The sequence below is a fragment of the Bombyx mandarina genome, chromosome 19 (assembly GCF_030267445.1).
Source record: "Bombyx mandarina strain Sakado chromosome 19, ASM3026744v2".
NCBI lineage: Eukaryota > Metazoa > Arthropoda > Insecta > Lepidoptera > Bombycidae > Bombyx > Bombyx mandarina.
Genome location: NC_143225.1, coordinates 6,603,489 through 6,622,679, shown reverse-complemented (window position 1 = coordinate 6,622,679; position 19,191 = coordinate 6,603,489). Strand labels below are relative to the sequence as shown.

Below are 19,191 nucleotides of genomic sequence, written 5' to 3'. Positions count from 1 at the left end.
AATCCATACTTTTTTATTCAATACTTCTTTTAAGTCGTATTCTTTTATCCACTAGAACCGAAAGTAAAGGTAAATTAACGCCATATTGATCTTTATTACAGCTCTTTCATTACGGCTTTCTCATTTTTTTTCAGACTACCGACTTGAGATCGATTCGTCTTTTTTTCTTTGCAAGGTTTTAATGAACTGGAATGTTTTAGGCCACAACGATTCTAACCAATAACACGGACACAACCCTAAAAGGCTAAACAAGCATAATGAATCAACTAAGATATAGTTAGAATATCATTATAAACGAAATCTTAATTTTTTTATTATTTAATACATATTATTACATCATTTACATCATATAAAATTGTAAACAAAATCGTTTCTTATGAATACAGTTCTCGATGACACCGAAGACCTTGTAACGTTTACAAGGTAAGAACAGCAAAGCAGCTCTTAGATCCGGTAGGTATTTATTATGTCTTGTTGATGTTACTATAATAGCACTACCAAAATTATTATAATACACATAATAACTTTATAGTATTAACGTTTAGTATAGTGTATTAAATAAATAGTATTTATATTTCTTTTTAGTGGTGAAAAAAATTAATATGTATAAAAATGACACAGTTTAAATAAATTCGCTAAAAAATAGACTATTGTCAATTGAATGTAAGCTTGCCGCATTATTGTATTGCATAGATCAGTGAACGAGCTCACAGCCTACCTGGTTTAAAGTGAGTACATCAGAACGTGAATGACGTCACCTATTTGGAGACATGACATTGAAGTTTCAATTGTAGGAAGTCTGCTCTACCCGTCAAACCAAAATGGATGATTGCTTCGCGGGAGTCATCCGACCCTAATTTGATTCCCTGTGTTATGGGTACGAAAAACTGGCAAACATACTTATATACGTTTAAATAAATTCATTTATAGATAATTAACATCCAGACAAGGAGCAAGCAAAGCATCACATGAATGTTTTTGCCCGATGTGGGATTCGAACTTACGCCCCTCGGCACAACAATGACAGAGACAATAACTACTGCTCCACCGAGTCAGTCAATAATTTGGACTGAATTTAGAGTTAAGGTAATAATTTGCAGCCTTTCTTCTTTTTTAAGGGAAACTAAAAATGCTTTTTGATTAATCGATTCAGAAGTTGAAAACGGAATTATTTAGCCAAAAACAATATTCATTTACAAACTAATTATAGTATTTTCTTCGACTTTAATGAGTCGTAGGCATAATTAAAACTACTTTTATGGTTTAATCTCGCTTTTAACGAAGAACAACTGAGTCGTCGTCACCAGCAATTGAATGTAAATTATTCAAAACGTTGGAAATAGTATAGTGATAATAACATGATTTTACTGGTGGTAGGACCTCTTGTGAATCCGCATGGGTAGATACCACCACCCCGCTTATTTCTGCCGTGAAGCAATAATGCGAGCACGATACTTGAGACCTTAGAACTTATATCTCAAGGTGGGTGGCGCATTTACGTTGTAGATTTCTATGGGCTCCAGTAACCACTTAACACCAGGTGGGCTGTGAGCTCGTCCACTAATCTAAGCAATAAAAAATGTTTTAATTAAAATCAATCATTTAACAATTTAATGAGTTCACGTTTTCGTGGATATGAAATCTAAGGAGTTCCCACAAGTTAATCGAGTCCTTTGACCTTGAGCGTCAGCTGCTTTAATTTGTGATACATTGCGCGTCACATATGCACTATTACAAAAAAAACATGATTTATTCAGACCCCTTTATAGTCTAGTATATTAATAACTGTAAATAGTTTTATGACGAATAAAAACAATACCTATTTTACTGTCCTGTTATAAAAAAAAGTAACAAAATCAACTTTTTTAATATTCGTTTATGCTTGCTGAAATGTATATCGACTTAATACAACTCTCAGGAAAAATGTAATAAAAATCAAAGTTAGAAACTTTTAATGAGATTTTGCCATACAAGATAATCTTGCCTTTGTCTGACGTAATTGCACTCAAGGAATTTAACCTTTTTGCCATTGCATTCGTAAAAAACTTGTTTTGAATTAAAAAAAATTACAACGAAAATAACACGACGTTATCCTCTTAGTTAAGATACATAATTTCGATTAGAACAATTCAACAACCGTAGATAAAGCAAAACAATTTTTTAAAATTTCCCCTTTGTAAATCTATGACAATCAAGTAATTATACAGTTTACAGAAAAAAAGTTTTGCTAGAAAAATCATTATTTTTTTTTCCCCTACCTATGCTGATAGCCTTGAGAGGCTATTTCAGCTTCACCCTAACGTTTGTAGGTGAGCTCACGGGGCTCAAACCGGAGAGTTGCTAACACTGACCCTATCAGAGCAGTTCTTCGCAGAATCTACCACCGTATCGGAAACGCGACCCACTGAGAAGATCCGGCGAGAAACTCAGTGGGCTGTGTCTATGGGTTAGTTCGCTCGTCGAGCCCTTCGTCGCAAGCGACGGGTTCGACGAGGACGGTGACCGGTGCTTGTGGTGCCTAAAAGCACCGTTAATGGTTCAGGAGGATCCGTAATGACGTGCTTTGGGCGACGTCGACGGTTTACCATTCAGTCTACTGGGTCGGGTATGTAGTTTCCAGCGGCTACGATGAGAGGGTTCTCATGTCGTACCGCCTTCTCAAAATGGCGCAGCGATGCCGACTGTAGATACTTACTAACTGAGTCGAGCTCCAGGTCATCGTGGAGATCCACGTTCCTCAGGAACCATGGTGCTCCGACGGCTATCCTGCAGAATCGGGATTGAATAACCTAAAGGGATTTCAAGTTTGTGCGGGCTACGTGAGCAAGCACTACGGCGGAGATGCTTGCGCGCCTATTAAGGGGTGGGATGCTCGAAGTGGTCTTCGGAGGGCAATCCCTTTTGAAGAGCACAGCTGTGCTTTTCGTGGGGTTGATGTCAATTCGCCACTTCCGGAACCACTGTCCCATGGTGGCTAGTGCGATCTGGAGTCGCCGATTAAGCAACGACATCTTCCTACACGAGTAGTAGATAGCCGTGTCATCGGCGAAGAGCGCTAGATGGGTCTCCGGAGACCGGGGTATAACTTGTTGTACGCATAAGTGTCTAGCGCGGAATCCGAACTGTTCGTCTATGAGAATTTTATTCGCGGTAACGAAGTCCCAGAGGCGTTTCCGAAGGAAATCATTAATATACGGGGTACTGCTATTTATCTAAAATTTTCTAGAATATTAACTATATTGGCTTCCTTCCCTAACAGTTTCAATCTTACTTCGACTATCTTCTAATATACAAGATAACAGTTAACTATTAGATCATATTCAATTATAATTATTTTTTACCTTTTCGTCAAATTTATTTGATTCAACTTATAGTTTGAAGAGTTGTTAACATTTCTCGGAAGCGGACAGAAATAACGCTTTCATTATCTACAATTAACAGTAAAAGTATTTTCAGCGCCATTATTAATTGTCATACGATCGCTTCCAAGAATCTTAAACATACATGAAGTCTATATTTAGAGCTCAATTATGCCTGCAAAAGGGAATAACCATTCGTAGAATATTAAATTGAATAAGAGGCACACTGGAAAAATTTCAATTTAATTTTTAAGAGATTACCTACCATTTTGTTCTTGGGAAAATTGGTTTTGTGAAGAGTCTTATGGAGGATTGTTCGACCCCCTCGGCATTTCCAAGCTAATAACATCCAAATTGCAATTCGAAAATGATACTTTAACTTGTTTGTAATGCCATTAGCATTTTGTCTTTTATATTAGGAAATTCTGCTTTATATTATTTTATATATTATTATTTTATATTATTTATATTAGGAAAGCATATAACCTAGGTTATTCTACACAGTTGTCGGAGTGTCGCGATGCGAGAGACACCTGGATCAGGTCTAAATTTCATTATAATGTATAATAAGAGCCCTGAAATTCGATAACAATTATTAAGATCGCACTTAAAGTAGATATCAGCACTAACTCCAATCAGGGTAATATAGTTTATAGTTTTTGAACCTATGTATAAATATTCACAAATGTTAAGGCTACTTCGACAGCATATTTTCCACGGAGAAACAGGTTTCGAACGATCTTTTGTTCAAACCATTTATGCATGTGAATTGTTTACATACTATGTTGATTTACGTTTGTTTTATTTAATCTATAAATTATGCTATTTAAGTTTCATTTACTTCATTGTACTTAGACGGGTAATAGATTAGACCTTGAATTACGTGTTCATAACTCATGCATTAATCATAATAATATAAAATTACATGACCGGTCGAAATGTATGAATAATAATAATGAAATGTGAAAATCGTTACAGCTTTGAACAAAAAACATATGTATGTATTTTAAACAGAAAAAACTTGCTTTAAAATGAATATTTAGCGTTAGGTGCCGCTCTATTACCTCAACGTTGTCTTTCAGTTTTGTTTTCGACGATATGAACGATTTCTTGCTGGCAAAGACCATCGAAAATATAGCTTGTCTGATGAAAAATGATTAACGTCACTTGTAGAGATGGACAATGACAGTCCGTTTTGCCTACCGTCAACTCTTTCAATGCTCGAATCATTCCACTCGAATCGTTCCACGCGAATTATCACTAGAAACGTGCCAGGGACGGACAAAGTGCTGTGTGTCTAGTATGAGTTTTTAAACGTTCTCGATAGCGTAAAAGTTAACTTAATTTTGTATGGAGTTGGAATGTTTGCCCACGTTTGCCGCTAGGAGCGCTGTTCCAACTACATACAAATTTGAGTTAACTTTTACGCTATCGAGAACGTTAAAAAACTCGCACTAAGCACACTGGCTACGAACGGTGCGTTGGTAATAATTGGATAACATGATCACCTAAACTAGAACATATAGTCTCTACTAATACTAAAAAACAAATTAAGAATTGAAAAAAATTTATAAACATTAATATATCTATGGTTCTGATGTTGGCATTTATTATTACTACTTCACGTACATTCTACTTGCATAATTCAAGTCAGATATTTAACATGCGCACGACTTGACCACAGGAAACTATAGTCTCGCGTGCTCTTTGCTGCCTGCCACTGACTTTTTTTTTTTTTTTTTTTTTTTTTTTTTTTTTTTTTTTTTTTTTTTTTATTGCCTTTGTAGGCAGACGGGCATACGGCCCACCTGATGGTGAGTGGTTACCGTCGCCCATGGACTTCAGCAATGCCAGGGGCAGAGCCAAGCCGCTGCCTACCGCTTAATACTCTGATACTGCGATATACTATTTGCAGTAAGTAGCGGATTAGCTGTGCCCTTGGCATTGCTAACGTCCAATTATAACGGTAACTGCTTGCCATTAGATGGGTCGTATGCTCGTTTTAGGTAGATGCAAGGGCAGTTACGGTAAATGTACTACTTTGCTCAATGGAAGCAGTTTTTAACTCAAATACATATATTTTTATTTATTTTTTAATACTATATTATACTTCTATAATCACAGATTTCGCTAAGGCTACACTATAGACAAATAATATTAAAGAAATCAATATTAATGTAGTGTCAACTTGACCACAGACTTTAACGATAAACAAAATAGTATAAATGCGTGTGTGTGTCAAATACATGTTAGCGTGTGTAATATTTTCTTTATTGATTTCATGTATTTTTTATGCATTATTTAAAAAATATATAAGCATTGTGCACTCCTTCTCTATATTCTCTATAAGTGTGGAAAATTTCATACAACTGCGTCCGCGCGATTTTCGTAAAAAGGAATACAAAGTTTTTTCTTCACGTATTAATATATAAACTTAACCCCACTTAACGAGTGTGTGCGCCGGGCCTCGGTTCGCAAACTGTGGAAAACATCTGTTAAGGCTTTAATGAGCATGATGATTAATATATAGATTCATATGGTTCCTTGGCAGATCAGCTCATAGCTCTCCGGAAATCATACACCTCAAAACAGAAGGTCGACGACTCGGCTGTTCCATCCTTCAAACAAGAACGCATGAATTCCGTACGGGCTCTAATAATATTATTAAACGATAAACGTAGAAAATTATGGTCACGTGAAAAGGAAGCCGCCTGAGTACGTCGGAAATTTGGCGCTACTGCTCGACCTCCCCGGTCGAAGACCTAGAGAGACCAAGACAAGGTGGAGGGACGTAGTGCTGAAGGACAAGAGAGAATGCAATGTTGCTGACGAGGATGTCGAAGACAGAGCGAAGTGGAGGAGTGAAGTCAGGAAAGCTGACCTGACCCCACCACCATGTGGGATAAATAGCTGGGAAGAGAGAGAGAGAGAGAGAGAGAGAGAGAGAGAGAGAGAGAGAGAGAGAGAGAGAGAGAGAGAGAGAGAGAGAGAGACAGAGAGAGAAAAAAATATACAAGATTTTGTAAAACATTTTTAGTCAATATAAAAACGTTTGATGGCACATCAATACTGTGACAATGGTTTGTTGGAATAGTGAGATAATGCTCTGGCATCCGTCCAAGGTCACTCGACTTGTGTCCCACGATTGAACTATATGCTCACTCACCTATTTCTAATCCTATAAACTGTAATAAACCATTTGGAACATTATATGATTCAAATTCGATGTGATAAAGCCATTCTAAATGTTATTAATACTTTAGAATAATTAGCGTTTAATTGTTATACATATATTCTCACGATTTCACATTTCAATCTATTTTAATCACTTGTAAGCATAGAATAGGGAGCACAGATACCACAGATAATATTTACCATCAACAAAATAAAACTTATTAATCCATTAACTATATTTTAATTTTTTTTAGGAAATTTCCAGAAACTCTCCAAAAGTATCAGTAAATTTTAAAGTTCATTGTATTTTCACAGAATTTTGATAAAAGTCTGTTTTAGCTGCTGTATGGACATGTACAACGCAATGTATCTTATAACGCGTTTAATAAATACACAGTGTACGATGCGATACCCTTAAAGCCTTTTCTTGTCCGCAAAAATAGGGAGGATGGTGGAAAAATAGGTAGGACCGACGCAAATCCATGCGCATCTAGAGCAATACAAAATTCGTGATGTAAGCTACGATTTGTTTCTCTAAGCATTTAAAATTTATCTTCATATGACATCGTAAGATTGAATAAATTTTTTTGTCATTCATTACCTAAATACTTTGAATAACTTATGACTTTGTTTAATAGAATATCAGGTCTGACGCAAATCGATAGTTCTAGTACTAATGACAGCAGATAAATTTGACATAGGTTGACCAACAATCGATCAGTGAGCAATGGTAACACATAAAATAGTCAGCGGGCGAGATTAATAGATTCCGCTACATGTCAGCTACTGCTACAATTCTACGATAAATGAGTTAAGAGCGTGTGGGACGTAATAGCCGATTGGTCTATATCGGTAAATTGGTTTATATTGGACATATCAGCAATTGACTTCGTCTACTTCATATATTAGTATTTTTACAAGGGAATTGTTTACTATTAAATAGTTGTTTTACCAATCTTTTGAGTAGTGAGTATTTCTCATTTCTTTTTATTAAAAACTAGCTGACCCGGCAGACTTCGTAGTACCTCAATCGATAAATAAAAGACCTAAACTTTTGTATAAAATAAACTTAAAACAAACAAAGGGAATTTTGATATTTATCTACCTTTTAAACCTTCTCTGGACTTCTACAAATAATTCAAGACTAAAATTAGCCAAACCGGTCCAGCCGTTCTCGAGTTTTAGCGAGACTAACGAACAGCAATTCATTTTTATATGTATAGATATACGATTGCTGGATCGTATTGAAACATAAGATGTTCGTTAAGGGAATAAATTCTGCATCTGTAAGATTACAAGGACCATTACTTTCAATAAAACTTACATTTATACTTTTCATGTTCAAGACTATTTGAATTACGGAAGTAATTTTCAGTGGAATCGATCAGTTTGATCTCACTTACAACGCCATTCTTAACTTTGAGAATTAAAATAGCCAATATAAATGTATTAATTTGTTTTTCAAGTTTAGCAATAAAATGTAAATATCCCATGAAGAAGTTTTTTGTTATGATATTTATTCCAAATTTTAAACTTTAAATGGCTCTCCTGTAAAGTTGGAAAAATGTCGCTTAAACCAAAGAGTCTTTCAGCCCTCTATACTATCTATTATATACCTTATCATTCTGTCTACAACTCAATTTATTAGAGGGCGTGTTAAACGAAAATAAATATAAACCACTAATTCAAACAGCTAAACCACTTTTGATCATGCCTGTAAAATGTTTAATTTAAGTTCATTATAATATAGCTTATATATAAAAAAAAAAAAAAATTGAGAGAATGCATCAAATAATATGATGCTCTCCAAAAAAAACAGGAATTATGTATTCCGAAATTAACGTTAATAAATTGCCAATACTAACTTTCGATTATATATAATAATATGTATTTATTATGTACAAACACACACGTCTCTTAATGTATTCGTTTAAATGATGTAAAAGCAATCAAAAATCCAATCCGTAATTTTACATAACTAATAAATTAAAATGTTTCGTAAGAGTATTGCGAAATTTACATAAATTATTCGCAATTTTTCTTTCAAATATCAAGTGTAAGTGATGTATTACGGAGAAAGCGTAATTAGGAATCTAATCTAATTATTTTCTTATAAGCCTACAGACATCGACTGCTGGACGTAGGAACATATTTAATTGTATTAAATTATTTAACGACCGTCTGGTGTAGTGGTAAGTGACATGGTCACTACACAAGGGGGTTGCGGGTTCGAATCCCGCCAAGGGAAGATATTTGTATGATAAATATAAATGTCTTTTCCAGGGTTATGGATGTATATTAAATATATGTATGTGCATAATAAAAATCTTACATTTATTTCCGTTATCTGGTACCTGTAAACACAAGTTCTTTACGAACTTATCATGGGACCAGTTAACGTGGCGAGATTGTTAGTAAAAAAATTAAAAAAATAAAAATAAAACATCAAAAGAACTTTAAACACAATACTGAATTGAGAGCTGGTTTGTTTTGAAGCCTTATAAATATATGCGTAACGTAAAGTGTATTAATGACCGTTCTCACTGTTTAATATATGTGACAACGGTGAAATTTCTTAACTTTTAATCTAAATCTAAATATAAAATACGATAATTGTGGGTTAAGTAGTTTAGCAGCACGAACTTTTACCAAGGAACTGGACAAAAAGTTCGTAAGATAAAAATCTTAATATCAACATTAATTCAAGAAATGTAGGTTAAAATAAAGAAATTTGTTATCAAACGAAATTATCGCCTCGTTGGTCTGGTGGTTAGAGATACCTGACTAATTAAAACTACTTTTACGATTTAACCTCGCGTTTCTTATTGTCAATAATATTTCCGTACAAATAATTTTAATTTTGCTCACGATTCAAATCAAAGAAACAAAGAAGAGCTAATTATGGTCGTCGTGGCCTAAAGGATAAGACGTCCGGTGCATTGGTGTTGAGCGATGCACCGGTGTTCGAATCTAAGGCGCGTACAATTTTTTCTAATAAAACACGTACTCAACAAATGTTCACGATTGACTGCCACGGTGAAGGAATAACATCGTGTAACAAAAATCAAACCCGCAAAATTATAATCTGCGTAATTACTGGTGATAGGACTTCTTTTGAGTCCGCACGGGTAGGTACCACCACCCTGCCTATTTCTGCCGTGAAGCAGTAATGCGTTTCGGTTTTGAAGGGTGGGGCAGCCGTTGTAACTATACTTGAGACCTTAGAATTTATATCTGAAGGTGGGTGGCGCATTTACGTTGTAGATATCTATGGGCTCCAGTAACCACTTAACATCCATCTAAGCAATAAAAAAAAATGCACCTCAGATTCCGATAACGATTTCTATCCTTATTTAAGTTCTAAACTAAGCCGTTATATTTGGGAGTTTTTTTTGTTTTGAACAACAACGTAATATTGTTCCATATAAAAAACCTTGACATGTTTTCACTTTTTGTCGAATCTTTCTTATCGATCATTCGATAATGTCAAAGAAATCTTTCATGTTTCATTGAAAGTTTTCGCGAGACGTTATGTAGCCGTAGTTACGTGTATTTTAATGCTGTTAAAGAATTAGATCAAATTTCACGCGGACGAACATTACTTGTTAATTTCTTTCATAATGTTTTAGTATTCACGAATAGTGGACTAATTTAAAATCGTTTTAATTTGAATACAGATATAAGATATGATGATACTTTATTATTTGTCTTAGATTACGATGTCTCACAGGCATTAGAATGCCAGAGGCACATCCACGTCGCTGCCAACGGTATATTCATACCTCGTTTGAAGATGCACTAATTTGTATGTGTATGTATAAAGCGATGTACTAACATATTTATTTATGAAAATAAACAATCTATCAAATCAAAATCAATTTAGCTTCTCTATTAATAATCTCTTTTTTGGAATACAATTAATTTGTATAGACAGTTTTGATACTTTTATAGACAGATAAACACGGCTATCTGATGCAAGCATCCAAGCATTCAGTATCCTTCACGGACATAATTATTGCCAAGAACACAGCCAAGCTGCTGCCTAGTGCTGTCTCAAACTTCGTTTAAAGAAAGACATGTCATAGTCCTGGGATAACTCCGTGGAGTTCATTTTTTTTTTTTCATTGCTTAGATCGGCGGACAAGCTCAAGGCCCACCTGATGTTAAATGACTATCGGAGCCCATAGACATTTACAACGTAAATGCTGCCAGCCACTTTGAGACAGAGTTCTAAGGTCTCAATTTCAACAGTACAACGGCTGCCCCGCCCTTGAAACCGAAACGCATCACTGATTCACGGCAGAAACAGGCAAGGTGGTGGTACCTATCCGTGCGGACTCACAAGACGTCCTACCACCAGTAAAGCCATGAGCCGGTACATGGCGGAGAATCCCAGGAAACGCGCTGTGAATGAACGTAGCGGTACCGGATAGTACAAAATCTGTTCCGGTCGCGGTCAGTTCCCGCACTTCAGACACAAGTTTCGATCGCCTCTCCCGAACCGTGTTTCTTGAAAATCTCTTATCGCCAATATATAGTTTATCCTATCATCCGCATAGGAATGCATGCGATCGATGAACACGTCAGTAGAGAGATACATTTAAAAATAATTGACATCGGCTCATTCCGATTCGCCTGGACTTAAAAAAAGATGACTACTATTTATAATTTTTGAATACAGGTTGACCTTGTTCAGAAAATGTGATTCATTCAACTCGAATTTTAGACTCGTCTACGTATATATTTACATTTGAAAAACTTTGTTTCTAATACGCGACTGTATGACTTATGTGCTTATAAATGACAGACGTTGTGTTGGCAAATAAATTATTTATGAAAGGTTTTGTATTGTTGCTATGTCAGTACATATGAGAAATATTTGTTTACATTGATATCTATTGTGTTTTAACGATTTGTAGTTTTTTCTTATATAATATACGTACCTACTGGTGGTTCAACTGCGTAATGAGTGTCTGTTACACAAGAGTTCGTAAGGTCTAGATTGGAATACTATCCTTTAATTGTCTGAAATACATTTTTAAGCAACCTGAAACGTGTTACCGATTCTTCGTCGTTGGCAGCTTCTTCCGTTTTTAAGTTTAGTAAGAATGGCGGGCTGGAAAGAAAATATTACTTAACAATAATAAACTTAAAAAAAACATGAGTCTTAAATAAAAACCCTTCGTAGAAGTCCTTAGATATTTCAAATTCAAAATGTATTAATATGGGTTGTCTATATTACTAAAATAGAAGTCTGTTGTTCACACAGATTTGTCGTCACACCCATTACGTAATAATATCTTAATTAATCTTTTTATGTTAGGACATATGTTTTCAATATAGCTCTATAATTTTTAATATCATTTCAATTGTTCAAACATAGGTTTTATATTTTCATATCTATTTATGTCTTACTATATTTTTTTGTAATTGAAGGATTACTGGTGGTCCGAAGGCCGCTGAGAAGATCCAGCGAGAAACTCAACGGGCTGATACATGGGTTCGGTTGCAGGTCGAACTCTTTGCCGAGTTCGACGAGTACGGTTACCCGGGTCCCTAAACCTCTCCTAGCTTTAGAGCTGAAGGCCTCTAATGCAAGAGTTATTGGATCTGATGGATCCGTATCTTGCTATACTCACAGTATTAGTTCACTGTGGTTTTAGCCTTTCATTCTAATTTAATTGTGTAAGTTTACATGCAAAAATAGCGCTGTATTTTTACATAAATCTCGTTACAACCATCTGAATTAATAAGGAAAAGATGCGATATCCAAGACATCTGATTTTCTAAACAAGTTATTCTGTTAGTGCCTTCTTTGATTTCTCGATATGAACAGGTAAGTTCATAGCACGCACCAACTCTCCATGCGACATAAAGTCGATCGTATAATAAAATGGTTGTCCCACTCTTCAACCTGAACTTTGTCTACAGACATAACCCACTGTGTTTCTCGTCGGATCTTCACCCAATTCTGACACGTTAGTAGCTTCGATGAAGCACTGCTCTTGTCAGGGCAGATGTTGGCAAAAACTTTCTCGCTGATCCCAGTGAGGTCGACCACCAGCAACGATGAAGCCAGATAACCCCACGAGCATACTGGCGGTTAAGTAGGGGAAAAAAATCAATGGAAAAACAGTCACGTTTTTTGTGGCAAAAATAAACAGGATCTTGCTCGGATTCAATAAATCGCGTCGATCGGTTTAAGCGCGTGTGCAAAATGTCATTAGTGCCAATTTAGCTTCGGTACTGAGCAAGTACTACTGTTCTACTACTAGTGCACTACACATTGTCAAAAGAAACGAAAGAAAGTTGATTTTTAGCCGTTAAAATCTAAAGCAGCACAACGTAACAAAAATGAAACTAACCGACAAATTCCGTTAACAGTTTGAGACACATTCGTGATTTGAATACATTTCTTTTACATTTTATTGTTGCCATAGAAGACATTAATTTACAATTGGTTCTAAGGCTACCGTCATTGAAATGTGTACTTTTTTTTTATTGCTTAGATGGATGGACGAGCTCACAGCTCACCTGATGTTAAGTGGTTACTGGAGCCCATTGACATCTACAACGTAAATGCGCCACCCACCTCGAGATATAAGTTCTAAGGTCTCAGTATAGTTACAACGGCTACCCCACCCTTCGAACCCAAACGCATTACTGCTTCGCGGTGGTGGTACCTACCCGTGCGGACTCCCAAGAGGTTCTACCACCAGTGATTACGAAAATTATAATTTTGCGGGTTTGATTTTTATTACACGATGTTATTCCTTCACCGTGGTAGTCAATGGTGAACATTTGTTGAGTACGTATTTCATTAGAAAAATTGGTACCCGCCTGTATTTACACCAGGCACATCAATTTCCTACTATACTGTAGAGGAACGCAATGGTTTCAGGTATAAAAGATGAACAGTGACAGATGATGGGAGAAAGATAATGACGGGGCTCTCTTTAACAATTCAATAGTTTTTTTTTTTATGATTGAAAGATTACTGGTGGCCCGGAAGCCTTTCCAGCTTCACCAGGACAGGTGGGCGAGCAAAGGCTCAGCCAGGAGGGTTGGGATTTGCTAACAACTGCCCGAGCGCCTCTGAAGGAGACCTAACAACTCAAGCGCAATTGCTTCGCGAATGAATCTACTACCGGATCGGAATCGCGACCCACTGAGAAGATCCGGCGAGAAACTCAGCGGGCTGATGCATGGGTTAGGTTGCACGTCGACCTCTTTGTCGAGTTCGACGAGTACGGTTACCGGGGTTCCTCAGCCTGCTCCTAGTGTTAGAACTGAAGGTATCTAATGCAAGAGTTATTGGATCTGATGGATCCGTAAGGACGTGTCTAGGGCGATGACGGTGACTTGCACCTACTCGGAGCATAAATTAATAAATTATTTGCAAAATACATAAACCCATTGAAAAAACTTCAACTGTATTTTATCTTCCATAAAATTCAAGTTGGCGGTAGAAATGCATATCAATAGCAGCGTATGAATTAATTTAAATTTAAAACTATATGTAGAAGAAATAGTCTAATGATTTTATTGCTTAAACTAAAACTTACGGGTTTTATTTTACAGGTCTTTTAATATAATATAATTTATTCTATTAATTTAAAGCCAAACGAAAAGTATCCTTCTTTCTATGTCGTAAAATACATTTAATTTGATTACAAACTGTGCCATGAATATTAAAAGAAGTGAGGTTGGTCACTTGTGATTTTTTTATTATGAATTTAAAATCTGTAACGGATTATCTTTATGTCTTAAGTTCTCTTCAAATTCTATATTGAAATATTTGAGTTTCTCGAAAATCAAATATCGGTACGTAATTATCGCCTCCTGATGATCGCTTACTTGAACATTTATCAGTTACAATTCATAATTACGATTCTTTCGCTCACCACCTACAAAAGTATTGTGCTTCATCAAATAAATGTGTTTGTTTTTAAATTTATATAATGTCTTCTGTCATCACCGGCACTTTCACTTTAAAACAAATCGTAAGTTTCCTAATAGCTAAGCTAACAGAAATTTCTTATGAATGAAAACCGCATTTATTTTTGATTTAATTCACTTGCTCAGAATTTGTTTATAAATAAGGTTGCGGTGTAGTTGCGCAGAGACGTCAAACGAACGGTAACCGGTACATAGTCCACGGCATACGACCGCACAGGAAAGGAGGCGCGGCGACACTGACTGCGTATCGACCTCCCGGCATGACAATGAATGGCCGGCACCGCAGTCTGTCGCTGCAAGCTCACTACTGCACTGCAGCTTTATTCTGGCACCCACCCCGACAAATGAAAACAATCATTTACCGAGCATCGTGCCAACGGCATAGGTGCGCGAGTTAGTGGCATCGCGAACCGCTGACCCGGTTACGAGAAGCTGGTCGAATCATTTTGGCATTCACGTCTCTCCGCGTGAATTGAATTATTAAATTTCCGAAGACAATTGAAGCGTAACGTCCGCGAGCACGCATGCGTGGCTTTTCATTCGTGGCTACATCAGCTGATTCTGTGACCTTGTTCCTGTTCTCCGCGCAATCCACTTGATTTATGACTCGCGACCTCTCTTGTAGGGAAATGATCATTGTAGTTACGCAGTTCCGTTGCCAGCCCGGATTTAGACTTAAAATTTATGGCACATATCTACTATATCTTAGATTTTATTAGCTAAAAACGGAAGGTCTTACACGATGAACATTGTTTAGTTCAAATACTATATTTTTCTTCTAATTACTTCTGAGATTTAGTAATTGACCTTATAACATGTCAATATTTGTAGTGTTTTACGGTAGGAAGTGGCGCAGCAGTGTCCATGGGTAGCAATCGTCAATTTTCTTTATTGCTTAGATTGATGGACTTGGTGTTAAGTGGTTCTCGGAGCCCATAAACAACAACAACGTAAATGCCGCCACCCACCTTGAGACATGAGTTCTAGGTCAATTTTTTATAGGATAAAGGCCGCCGCACTCTTCTAACCGAAACGTAATACTGCTTCACGACAGAAATAGGTAGGGTAGTGGCACCGTACGAACACGCAACACGCCCTTACGATCTTACGCAAATTTTTGCGGTTTTGATTTATATTACACGATGTCATTCCTACACCGTGGAAGTCATTCGTGAACATTTTGTTATCTATGTACGTCTGTCATTAGAAAAGTTTGTACCGCGCTCGATACGAATGCATCAGGCGTTAGGCCTTTAGGCCACGAAGACTTCAACGCATTAATTTGACATTGCGGGAACATGTGAATATTAAATGAGTCTTTTTTTATTGCTTAGTTGGGTGAACGAGCTCACAGCCCACCTGGGGTTAAGTGGTTACTGGAGCCCATAGACATCTACAACGTAAATGCGCCACCCACCTTGAGATATAAGTTCTAAGGTCTCAAATATAGTTACAACGGCTGCCCCACCTTTCAAACCGAAACGCATTACTGCTTCACGGCAGAAATAGGCAGGGTGGTGACACCTACCCGCGCCGACTCACTAGAGGTCCTACCACCAGTAATTACGCAAATTAAAATTTGCGGGTTTGAGATCATAAATACATTTTTGTTTTTTTTTTATAATATTACTCTGCGTGCTGTAAAAAATTGTATTGAACTAAAATGTTATGTTTTGAAGTGATTTAAACGTAAATAAATGTAATATGCAAACAGATTAATGTCCTATTATTCGGGACATATGTAATTTGGTCGATGTGACAACGCCGTGTGGAATTCTGTATATCCATTTTCACTAGACCTTCAGCTTGGCATCTGAATGAATAAATAGGGTGTGTAGACTACAGCTGAGCTCCAGAAAATCGGCTAAATCGCTGTAACAGCTACCGCAAGTGGCCTTGGAAGCGTGTGTGTGAATCGTTTGAGTGTTATATCGAAACTTAGTAAAGCGACTAAATCGCTATAGTTGTTTCGTGGTAGCTGGTGGGTGGAGACCGCGCTCACGCGAGAACGTTGACTCCGCGCATTAGCCGACTTATTTATGTCACGTAAAAAAACAATATCAATTTGTCTTTCATATAATTTAATATGTCGAGGGAGCCCGCTCCTCAGCGCGACCGCTCACGGCTGGTGTCCCACAAGGCTCCATCCTCTCTCCGCTCCTATACAGCTTATTTGTGAATGACATTCCATTCCAATAAGACTAGCGCTCTAGTCTTATTCGACATGACCTTTTACTACTCGAGTAGAAACAAGTCCCTAATCGCGAGGAAACTCTAGAGCGCACACACCCTTAGGACAGTGGTTCCGAAAATGGCGCATAGACATCAACCCAGTGGAGGAATCTCACGCCCCGATTACCCTCTTTGGCCAACACATATCCTGGGTTAGGAAGGTCAAGCATCTGGGAGTCACCCTGGATCATTGATTTAAATATACCTTTCAACTCTCTGCCCTGGATGCATAGATGACATTCCGTCCGCATATAAAATCAGTCCGCAACCACGCCACGTTTATCTTGAGTCATTAGGTCTCCTTTGAAGGCACTCGGGCAGCGTTGGCAAATCCCACCCTTCCTGGCTGAGCCTTTGCTCGCTCACCTGCCCTGGTGAAACTGAAAAGGCCTCTGGGCCATCAGTAATCCCTAATTCATAAAAAACAAAACGAAAAATTTAAACGTTACATTTTTATTCAGTTTCTGTATTTACAAATTAGGATTCCGAATTGAAAATTATCGCTGCAGGCTGTGAAGAGAATACTTAAATTAACAATAACAATTAACATCACTACTCCAACAAATGCGTATTAATACAGGTTCTTGGCGTCGGAACACATTACTGAAAACACAGAAATTTCAATAAACCAATTTATACAGAATATTCCTTTCATTAAATCGTGAGTGGATTCAATCAGAGAGTAGTTTGAGATGACAGCCCGTTTACTAAAATACACCTTCAATTAATTCGCGCTTTTTCAAAGAACTGGTGAATCCCTCTGGCTGTTATTAAGAATGAAATACGCCCTTCTCAACAGCAGCTGAATTGACTTCAGTAGTGTAAAACCACAAGAGTGCGTACCTGCGTGTTAATACCGCGAGCTTGGAGAGAACTAACTTTTTTTATTTTTTTATTGCTTAGATGAGTGGACGAGCTCACAGCCCACCTGGTGTTAAGTGGTTACTGGAGCCCATAGACATCTACAACGTAAATGCGCCACCCACCTTGAGATATAAGTTCTAAGGTCTCAATTATAGTTACAACGGCTGCCCCACCCTTTAAGCCGAAACGCATTACTGCTTCACGGCAGAAATAGGCAGGGTGGTGGTACCTACCCGTGCGGACTCACAAGAGGTCCTACCACCAGTAATTACCCAAATTATAATTTTGCGGGTTTCATTTTTATTACACGATGTTATTCCTTCAGCGTGGAAATCAATCGTGAACATTTGTTGAGTACGTATTTCATTAGAAAAATTGATACCCGCCTGCGGGATTCGAACACCGGTGCATCGCTCAACACGAATGCACCGGACGTCTTATCCGTTAGGCCACGACGACTTCAACTTTGAAAAACTATGAACATGACAACTATGAAAATTACTTCAAAAAATGACCTTAAATACTATTGATTTCGAGTAGTATTTTAAATTTAATTAATTTAACACCTACGTGTTGATTTACTGTGATCGAAAGGAAAAAAGTTCTACATTATAATGATAAGTGGTAATAGTAATTTATGGACTAATACCACTCGTCACTATTACAAGTCGTCGTGACCTAATGAAGTCTTCGTGGCCTAACGGATAAGACGTCCGATGTATTCGTGTTGAGCGATGCACCGGTGTTCGAATCTCAGGCGGGTACCAATTTTTCTAATGAAATACGTACTCAACAAATGTTCACGATTGACTTCCACGGTGAAGGAATAGCACCGTGTAATAAAAATGAAACCCGCAAAATTATAATTTGCGTAATTACTGGTGGTAGGACCTCTTGTGAGTCCGCGCGGGTGGGTACCACCGCCCTGCCTATTTCTGCCGTGAAGCAGTAATGCGTTTCGGTTTGAAGGGTGAGGCAGCCGTTGTAGCTATACTGAGACCTTAAAACCTATATCTCAAGGTGAGTGGCGCATTTAAGTTGTAGATGTCTATGGACTTCAGCAACCACTTAACACCAGGTAGGCTGTGAGCTCGTGCACCCATCTAAGCAATACAAAAAATGGACATCGACAATGCCAGTCAAATTTCGATATATCTCTCCTATAGTACCAGTCAAATCTCATATGCAACATCCTTGTAAGCCCTTTCACCTTATAAGAGTTTATTTATAAACCGTTATCCAACACGCGATGTTCTCGGTGTGGTACCAGCGACAATCAGCGTCGAGAACAGAGGAAGCGCGCTATTCAGATAATTTTCATACGTCACCACTCACGGTCGCCGCGTCTAAATGAACCACGAAGGTTTAAATTTAGAATTGACTAGACGGGTCCCGCGATTCGTACCATGTTATATATAATTAAAATTACTTATTTACCTTTGAGCCGCGCGTTTTTTAACTGTCATTATATTCGGAACTAATATAAGTGTCGAATACTTCACAGTATTCGTGGATATGGACGACTGTTTTAATTTTTATGTAAAACCATAGAAGATACCACGGTATAAGCACGTGAAGCTCGACAGTATTTCGATATGTAATG

The 19,191-nt window shown here is 37.4% G+C and overlaps 1 protein-coding gene across 3 annotated transcripts in view; it reads right to left on the bottom strand.

The window, feature by feature from the left end:
- LOC114241286 (carbohydrate sulfotransferase 11) overlaps positions 1 to 14,840 on the bottom strand; it is a 76,149-nt gene extending 61,309 nt beyond the window's left edge. Inside the window, exon 1 of one of the 3 annotated variants that reach the window (XM_089735151.1) lies at positions 14,438 to 14,840. The gene's annotated coding sequence lies outside the window, so the exon portion shown is untranslated. The remainder of the gene's footprint in view (positions 1 to 14,437) is intronic. The other 2 variants (XM_089735152.1, XM_089735153.1) reach the window with 2 other exon arrangements.
- Positions 14,841 to 19,191: the final 4,351 nt, after the last annotated feature.